This window comes from Equus przewalskii, chromosome 5, assembly GCF_037783145.1.
Source record: "Equus przewalskii isolate Varuska chromosome 5, EquPr2, whole genome shotgun sequence".
Lineage (NCBI taxonomy): Eukaryota > Metazoa > Chordata > Mammalia > Perissodactyla > Equidae > Equus > Equus przewalskii.
The window spans coordinates 19018111-19025980 of record NC_091835.1 but is presented as its reverse complement, the minus strand read 5'-3'; the positions used below and the strand labels follow the sequence as shown (position 1 = coordinate 19025980).

At 52.6% G+C, this 7870-nt stretch overlaps 1 long non-coding RNA gene across 1 annotated transcript; it reads right to left on the bottom strand.

Moving 5' to 3' along the window:
* Nucleotides 1-418: 418 nt before the first annotated feature.
* LOC139083260 (uncharacterized) lies at nucleotides 419-7609 on the bottom strand. The gene is made up of 2 exons (XR_011539826.1): nucleotides 5629-7609; nucleotides 419-4225 (listed from the first exon to the last, which is right to left on the bottom strand). It is a non-coding gene; the product is annotated as an uncharacterized lncRNA (long non-coding RNA).
* Nucleotides 7610-7870: the final 261 nt, after the last annotated feature.

Genomic DNA, 7870 nt, shown 5'->3' with positions numbered 1-7870 from the left:
AGAAAAAGGGAGGCTTGACATCATTCGAATTACCGTCCCTGGTTGTCATTCGGTAATAGCCCTCTTCTCTGGACTTCCCAGTTATAGAAACAATAAAGGCCCCTATAGGTAGAGTTGGGTTTCTGTCATCCAAACTGGCGGATCCCGGGCCGCCGAAGCGGAACGTGCGCACTTAACCGCTGCGCCACCGAGAATAGCCCTATTTCTAAGTGCCCACAAAATATTTATAAAAAATAACATATAGTCAGGTACAAAGAAAATCTCAGAAAGTTCAAATCGCAGAAATAGTATAAGTTCTAGTCTCTGACCACAATAAAATGAACAATCCCTATGTTTAAATGAAAATAAGATACAACTAATTAAAATTCATTTTATAAAAGTTTATAAAGTAGTAATAACATTTATATGGAAAAACAACTGTTCAGGAAATTTTTTTATTTTGAGGCAAAACCAGGGAAATACTACCAGTCTGTAAAACATATGTGGCAGTTGTCAAAACTTTATGGTAGAGCAGATGTGAACATATTTATTTGAGTTTAATATATAACAAGTTGAGCAAAAATTTTAAAATGATGAAAGAAATAGTATCACTACGTTTATATGGGAAATGGGTAATAATAACAGGTGAATAGCAAATCCTTACTCAGACCATTTACCACAGAACATTCCAGAGAGGTTAAAGTTAAATACACACACACACCATTAAAAAAAAAAACCCACAACAGAAGAATATAGCAATGTATGTTCACCCAGTCTGCTGAGACACTGCTGTCAGGACAAATTGTGGGTTTCGGAGCAGACAGACCTCTGAGTTTGGGTCCCACCTGAGATGCTTACTCAAATATTTAACATCTCTGAGCTCAGTTTCCTATCTGCACAACGTAGGTAAAAATACCCAATTCACAAGAATCGAAAGCACTTTGCGGTCCACAGTTTTCGCCTCTTCGTAGATTTCCCAGGCTGGATGCTGCAGATGCAGTGCGGTACCTCTGGGAACAGATGGCCCCTCGGGAGAAAGACCTGAGTCAAGTTTAACTGTCCAAGCATGTCATTAAAAAAACCACGGGAGGCTATAAGAATATAATGCATTTTTAAAATTTGTAAACATCTGTATATAAACACAAAGAAAAGCGATGGAGTGAAAGAACACTTCACTGTAAATATGAAAAATAACATCAAAATATTAACAAACTGATAAAAATATTTAAGAAAATCCTTAGAAATTAAAGGAAGACAACTTAAGGCAACTATGAGGGTCTCTGACAAATACAAATAAAGATGTAGCATGAACAGAGAAGCTGGAAGAAAGTACATTAAACATATAGCAGGTCATGCCCATCGGCCCAGAGCTGATAAAGAGATACCACAGAGCGCTCACATCCTCAGAGCTCTCAACCAGCAATTCCTCTGACTGAAGAAAGAAAGACAGAGAGGAAAGGAGGGAAGGAAGGAAGGACAAAAGGAAGGGAAAGAGGGAGGAAGGAGAAAGAAAAGAGAAAAACTATGTTCACGGAGATTTTTCTTTTTAAAGGAATTTTTCTTTTAAATATTTCATTTTTCCTTTTTCTCTCCAAAGCCCCTCGGTGCATAGTTGTATATTTTTAGTTGTGGGTCCTTCCGGTTGTGGCATGTAGAACGCCACCTCAGCGTGGCCTGATGAGCAGCGCCATGTCTGCGCCCAGGATCCGAGCCAGCGAAACCCCAGGGCACCGAAGCGGAGTGCGTGATAGTAACCACTCAGCCACGGGGCCGGCCCCCAACAGAGATGTTTTTACCTGTATAAATTTGTAAACACACAACCCTTAAAACAGTCCAAATCCTGGCACAAATTTTGCCTCAAGGATCTGGAAATCTGCCAGAGTACTAGGCAGGTCATGCTATATTGGTGGAAGTATTTGTACATTTTCCTGTTAGTTTGACAACTCTGTTGATCTTGCACTGCAACACTGGGTGAATATTCTATACAAAAAAGAAAGATTGAGTAAACAAACAATGTTCATCATTCTACCCAGATAAGCTTGACGTGGCCCAGGTCATCTCAAGGCTGGATTCTTAGGCCTCAGCCAGAGGTTTCCAACCAAGTGAGAGCAGGAGTGTGGAGGACTGAGGCCCCGCAGGGCCAGCAGCAGGGGCTCCTCCCAGAGGACACAGCTGCCTGAGGGCTCCTGACCTGAAGAGGAGAGGCCTGGGGAGCGGCTTATCACATGAGCTCGTGTGAAAGCCCCACGCCTCCAGGTCTCCGGGGAACATTTGCCGTGCCTTTCCTGTCACCACCCAGCTCTGCCCTGTGCCCATGAGCTCATTGCTGCTGGGCAAGTCCTCTGGGCTCAGATAACTGCCGGGGGCAACTCCTTTCCCAGCCTCCAGCCCCTGCCCTGTGCCCCCAGGAGACACAGAGCCGCCCTGACCCCCTCTGTGGTTCCCCACAGAACAGACTTGTGTGAGCTCAGCCCAAGTCCTGGGAAGTGAACGGGCTCTCTCACCCCAGCCCTGCCCCCATCTCCACCTTGCCTTGGCCTGGGGACTGCTCAGCCACCGTGACCAGGCAGACGCCACCTGGACTCCAGGCCCTGCCCATGTCTGAGCTACCGTCTTGTGTCTGTCTCGGTCCCAGACTCTGCAGCCGCCCTGGGCCCAGCTGCCGCCTCCCAAGTGGATGTCAGCCAGAGGAGAGCTTGGGGGAGGGGAGTTGGAAGCTGAGGGGATCCCACCCCAAGGCAGAGATGGGGCTCTTTCCCTGGCAGCCTCTGGGGGCCCAGGTTGGCCGGTGTGGGGAGGGTTTCTCCAGGTGGATGAGAGCTGGTTCATTCATTCCATCTTACACGGGAGGGACTCACTCTGTGCCAGGCTCCCAGCCACCCAGAATTCAAGGTGAGTCTCAGGACTCTTTCTTTTAAGGACAATTGAAGAGAGACTCCTCCCTTCCCCCCATGTATGTCACCCTTGCACTTTCAGAACCCTGTCCCAGCCAGCTCTGGCCCCAGGCCACCTAATTCCTGCTGGCCACCAGAGAGGGCTGGCTTCCTGACACTAGAACGCTCCATCTACTCAAACCTTATGACCACAACGTTCCAAACCCACCCGGCTCTGTCCTTTCCAGACCTCCCAGAAATTAAAGTAGGAGAGAATGGGGAGAGGGGACAGTGTGGTCCCAGGGAGATGGCTGCTGACAGACATGACAAAGGCCCCAGAACTCTGAGCACCCCCACCCCGCAAATGGCCATGGTGGCAGAGGAGCTGTGTCCATTCCCCTGCCAAGCCACACACCACATTCCCACGGGAGCCCGCTCCGCGCAGAGTGGAGACAGCTGTTTCTCTCAGCAGATGTTCTTGAGGCAAGCAGGGGCGCCTGCTCCAGCCCGATCCCCATGACTCACTGGAGCTCAGGCAGCTCGCCCCTCGGGCCCAAGCAGCCTGAGAGCCCGGTGTGTGGCTGAGGGCAGATCGGGCAGCCTCCACAGCCCTGTCTGCAAAATGGGGCAGCTGGTGGCTTCACCAGCACCCTCCTTCTGTGACAGCAGAGGATGACTCTGTTCCTGCTGCCCCCTGAGGCCTATTGCAATGCCAGCCTTCAGTCCCTGTGCATTTATTAAGCACCTACTGTGTGGCAGGCAGTGTGCAAAGAGCTGGGGCTATTGAGATAGATGCAGGAGTTCCCCGAGAAGCTGACAGAAGGAGAGAAGGAAGCCCTAGTGGTATTAAGGCTGTGACAGTGACATGCTCAGGGGGCTGTGGGACTCCAGGGCTGGGGCCTCTGCTGTCTGAGCTGAACCTGAGGAGAAGACTGTGGGAACCGACAGGCCCAGGACGAGCCTCAGTGTTCAGCAGAGTCATCACTCCAGAAGATTCACAGGCCATCCCACTTCATTTCAGGTCCAGGACCAGATGAACACTCAAGGGGACAAGGAGAAGGCAACATGCCAAGGTCCAGGAGGGGCCTAGCACCTGGGGCTTTGAGGCCAGGATGTCCAGAGTATGATGCCTAATCCCTGAGTCCGGGTTCCCTTGATGTAGAGGGAAGGGGCAGAACCTGCCGTCTGGGCTCCTCCATCTGGGCACTGGTCTCTGGAGCCAGGCGTCCAGCATGCAGCCTCCCAGGCCTCCCACCACCATTCCCAGCGCAGCCACCACCCAGCTTTCCGGATTTTCTCATAACACATCACTCACCACATTGTGTTTCTCTTAGCTCCGTGAAGCCTGTTCTGCTTGAGAAACACATTTGGATCTAATGGGGCAAGAAGGTGCTGAAGTTAGAAATATTTGCTTAATTTAGTAATACGTATGAGCATATGTCACATTCATTTTACCGAAGTTAACTCTCCCCTACCAGGCTGTGAGCGAGGGTCAGGAACTGTCTAACTCTATGGAACCGGTGTGGTATTTTTAATCGTCCCATAAAATAATTTAAAAAGAGATTTTTCACGACAACATGACCAGCACAGTCAGCCTGGACCTGATCATCGAACATTGTCCTGACGATTTGCTTTGCTCTTTCCATGGGGAACCACTCGGTCTCTCCTAATTGTGCTTCTCTTGGTGTTGTCCACTTTGCCCTCCATCCATCACTGATGGTGTGGGACAAAGGCCGGGACCCCCGCTGATGTCCTCACCCTCACACCCACACACCAGGGGCTGTCTGTGGGAGCCTTGGGGCTCTGGCAGACTGCTTGTTCCAAGAATGCAATGTTGGAGAGTCAAGCAGCAGGCAGCGAGGGCGTGGGTTTCTCTGGGGATCATTCAGGGTGCTTACCGTAAGCAACAGACCTGCCTCTGGCCAAACAAAGTAGAAAAGGAATTTATTAAAAGGGCATTGGGCAGTCGAGAAGATTGGGAAACAACCCATGCAGGACCAACGGGGATGGTGAGGCCCTCAGCACTGTCCCCGCCACCAACATTGATGATAACACTGTGTGGATGACAACCCTGACACAGGACAGTGGATGCTACCGCCACTGCCACTGTGCCCTAGGAACTGCTCTTGAAGTGTGACTAAGACGTTCCTCGTGGCCCTGGCTTCTCCGAGACAACGGCTCCCAATGTAAAACCTAGGGCTGGCGCATCTCACTGGGGAGGGGTCCAGGTCACACACCCACGCGCCAACTGCAGGGGAGGCCATGCAAGCAAGCATTTGGCGTTTCAGCTTCTCCAGGGGCCTGAGAAGCCAGCCAGCAAAAACCAACTGACATGTGCCCACTACACACAGAGAGTGCCCCTCTTCCTTATCACCTCCATGGGGCCTGAGATCCTGAATCGGCTGCTTGATAGGAGGTACTGAACCTTACTGAACTCTAATCTGGGGGCTCCTCTCTTAAATTATTTCATCCGAGGCAAAGCAGGCCATCATTTGGGAAGAAGGACCCTGGTTCTCCTTACCCAGCCTGCACTGGGACGCAGAGACTTTCCCAGGCAATCCAGGAGAAAATGGTGAGTGACGCTGCACATTGGGCCCAGAAGTAATGGTGGTTTTCAAACAATTTACGGGCTTTGGGCTTAAAAGTATTTTCCAATCCCTGTGGAGCCCAGATTGCGGGGTATGTTCCCTCCAGCCCTCGTTAGCATCTGGCTAGATCATGCCTCTCTCTTGCTAGTGTTTTCTGGTCATTCTCATTTTAGAAATTGACTCCTCACCAGAAAGCAGTTGGTGATCACACACTCACGGGGCAGAAATCTGCAGGGGAGTTTCTGGCTTGGAAAACCCAGAGACGTGGCTTCTTGAGCTGAGTGGTGGGCCTGGATCCTGGCAGGCCCGTCCCATGATCCCTTCTGTGAAGGTGCCAAGTTAAGGGGCTTTTGTAAGACACTCGGGTCCCCTCTGTCCTTAGGGAGAAGCCCCCTTCCTTGAAGACTGTGACCTCCAACAAATCTGAAACATGGTCTTCCAAACCACACAACAGTCTCCTCTAGGTCCACACCAAGAAGGTGGGCTCAGTGCAGGGACCCCCAGAGCAGCAAGAAGCAGCTCCCGGCTTGGAAAAGCTCCATATGACCAATGTTTTACAAGAGCGCAGCCAAGGCAGGCCCGGTCCCCAAGGCACAGAGCCTGGCAGCAGATCCATTCCTTCTGCAAACATCTGGTGCATGCTCCACGCTGAGGTCGGGATGCTGAACCGTCTTCTGCTGGGAAGGCCCCTCTCCCTCACAAGCCTGCTCACTTTCTCAGGGTTCAGGCCACAGCCTCTACTCCCTCACCTGCCTGTTGATAGCCATGTGGGGAGCAGTTGTTCCCCCCAGGGAACTGAGCCTATCTTTTATTTTTTAAAAGGGGAAACAAAAAAAAAAAAAAGGAGGGATAAACTCTGACGTCATGGGGCTGCGTAGGACAGCGGGGTTGGAGGCCATCTGGAGCAGGTGCTGGCAGGGCCCCTGGGAAAGGGGAAGGAGGGCAGCTGGCTCATCAGGTGGGGGTGTCCTGGGGTCAGACAAAGCCCTCATGGCATGATGAGGTTAAGCTTTCCTGGAATTTCTGGCCTGGGAAAGAAGGATGACGCTTCCTTGGCCTCCAGCTCTTCTTCTAAGGCCAGGCCCCGTAGGTGGAGGACTCCCAGAGGAGGCACCGAACTCAAGGAGACCCCGCCAAGCCATGGCCTCTGTGTCCTCTGTGGCTCCCTACCACCAAATGGTCCTGGGGAGTGCCATGAGTACGGGGTCCTCCCTCCAGGGAGGGTGTATGTTCCTGCGGTGACATTCAGATCCCCTTTCTGCCCCAGCTGGTTCCTCCTGCCTTCGCCCAGGGGTCGGAAGCCTCTCATCGGGCCTCTTGATTCACTCTGCCCCGGTCCAGGAGGCAAGGATCGCTTTTTCCCAATTACAGGTGGTGAAACCGAAGGCCCGGGGCAGTGCTGGAACGTGGCCCGGGTCCGGCTGCAGTTCCCCTGCGTGGCCTCCACAGATCTGCTCACCGCCTGTTCAGTGTCCTCTCTGGGAAGTTATGCAGCTGGAAGAAGGCCTCTGGGATGCAATAATTGCGGAGAAAACAGATGGGCTCCCGAGCAATCCTCCCCTCCTCCGTGCACCTGAGAAGCCTCCCGCTCGCCCCACGGCCAGGAGGGGGCGCTGTTCCGCAGGGACTGGTTCCCACCTCCTGGGAGGAGAGCTGGACGAACCGGTCTTGGCCCCTCCTCCCCAAGTCGTCTCCTCCGACCCCCCAAGCCCTTCTGCACACCTTTCTCACCCGAGGTGTCCTCATCAAAGCCCAGTCTCGTCTTCCGTAGGGTCCTGCTAACTGGACATCGACTGTCCCAAGGAAGGGCCAGTCCGCGGTAGGCAGGAGAGTCTTACCTTGCCCTTCTTGGAGGAGAGGAAGGAGGCAAGAAGGGCCCACAAGAATGGGGTCTTTTCTCTCCACGTCCTCACCTTTCAGAGACCCAGGAGGGAGAAGGGGGTCTCAGCGATGCGACTCTGATGCCTGGGGCTTGGCACGCTTCAGCCTGGCTCTGACCTTCCCCACTCCCTGCTCCCTCTCCATGTCCCCCCGAAACTCAGCACTTTCCCTCGGCCTCATCTTTCATATCCTCCCCCAAGTTTGCCTGCGGCCCCCAAACCCCCAAGAGCATAATGGGCTCCCACCCTGGGGAGACAAGCCCCTCCTCCTATCAACTACCCTCTTTCCTTAGGTCTGGGCATGCGCGGTTCTGCAACACGGCTGCCCTCCAGCTTACGTAGGTTTCACTGGGTTGCTGTTTGGCGAGGCTTCTCAATTCGATTGTTTTTCTTTTCCCGCAGCTCTGGAAGCCCGAGGGCATTCCCCCATTAGCCCAAAGGGGGTCGCTCTGTTTTGCATCTAGGTTTGCCTCCTTTTTCTCTTCTCTCCGCCTGCCTGCGGGTCTCCTTTCCCCGCTCAGCTCAGACTTTCCTTCTCCGGGAAGCCCGC